At 68.3% G+C, this 401-nt stretch overlaps 1 protein-coding gene across 1 annotated transcript in view; it reads left to right on the forward strand.

Annotated features, from left to right (window-relative positions):
- CALML4 (calmodulin like 4) overlaps window positions 1-401 on the forward strand; it is a 10,848-nt gene that overhangs the window by 4,663 nt on the left and 5,784 nt on the right. The gene's annotated exons all lie outside the window — the stretch shown is intronic.

The raw sequence follows: 401 nt of genomic DNA on the forward strand, positions 1-401 counted from the left end.
TTTTGCGCGGGAGGCGGGCGGGGGCCCGCAGCAGCCTGTGCGGCCTTGCTGTGGCCCCCAGAAGCTCAGCTCCGGATGTTCAAGGGCAGGAGTGTGAGAGGCTTCCCCCTCGGCCTGGCTACCCCTGCGGGCTGGTCTGCTTTCCTGAGACTGAGAGCGGCTGAAATGTGGGAACAGCTGCCAGGGGAGGCCGGGGAGCAGCCAGGCCGGATGGGGGAGAGGCTACCTGGTAGAGTGGGCAGTGTGGTCTGCTGGGCAGAGCTCCCCCAGGCATCCGGGGCTGTGCAGACTGAAGGGGGTCGGGCAGAGGGAGCGAGCTCAGTGCCGCCCTGGGTGTCTGGTCCAGGCCCAGAGAAAGCAGCTGGCAGAGCCGCAGGCTGTGGAGGACCCGCCAGACCACT

This window comes from Tupaia chinensis, unplaced genomic scaffold, assembly GCF_000334495.1.
Source record: "Tupaia chinensis unplaced genomic scaffold, TupChi_1.0 Scaffold000377_2, whole genome shotgun sequence".
NCBI lineage: Eukaryota > Metazoa > Chordata > Mammalia > Scandentia > Tupaiidae > Tupaia > Tupaia belangeri.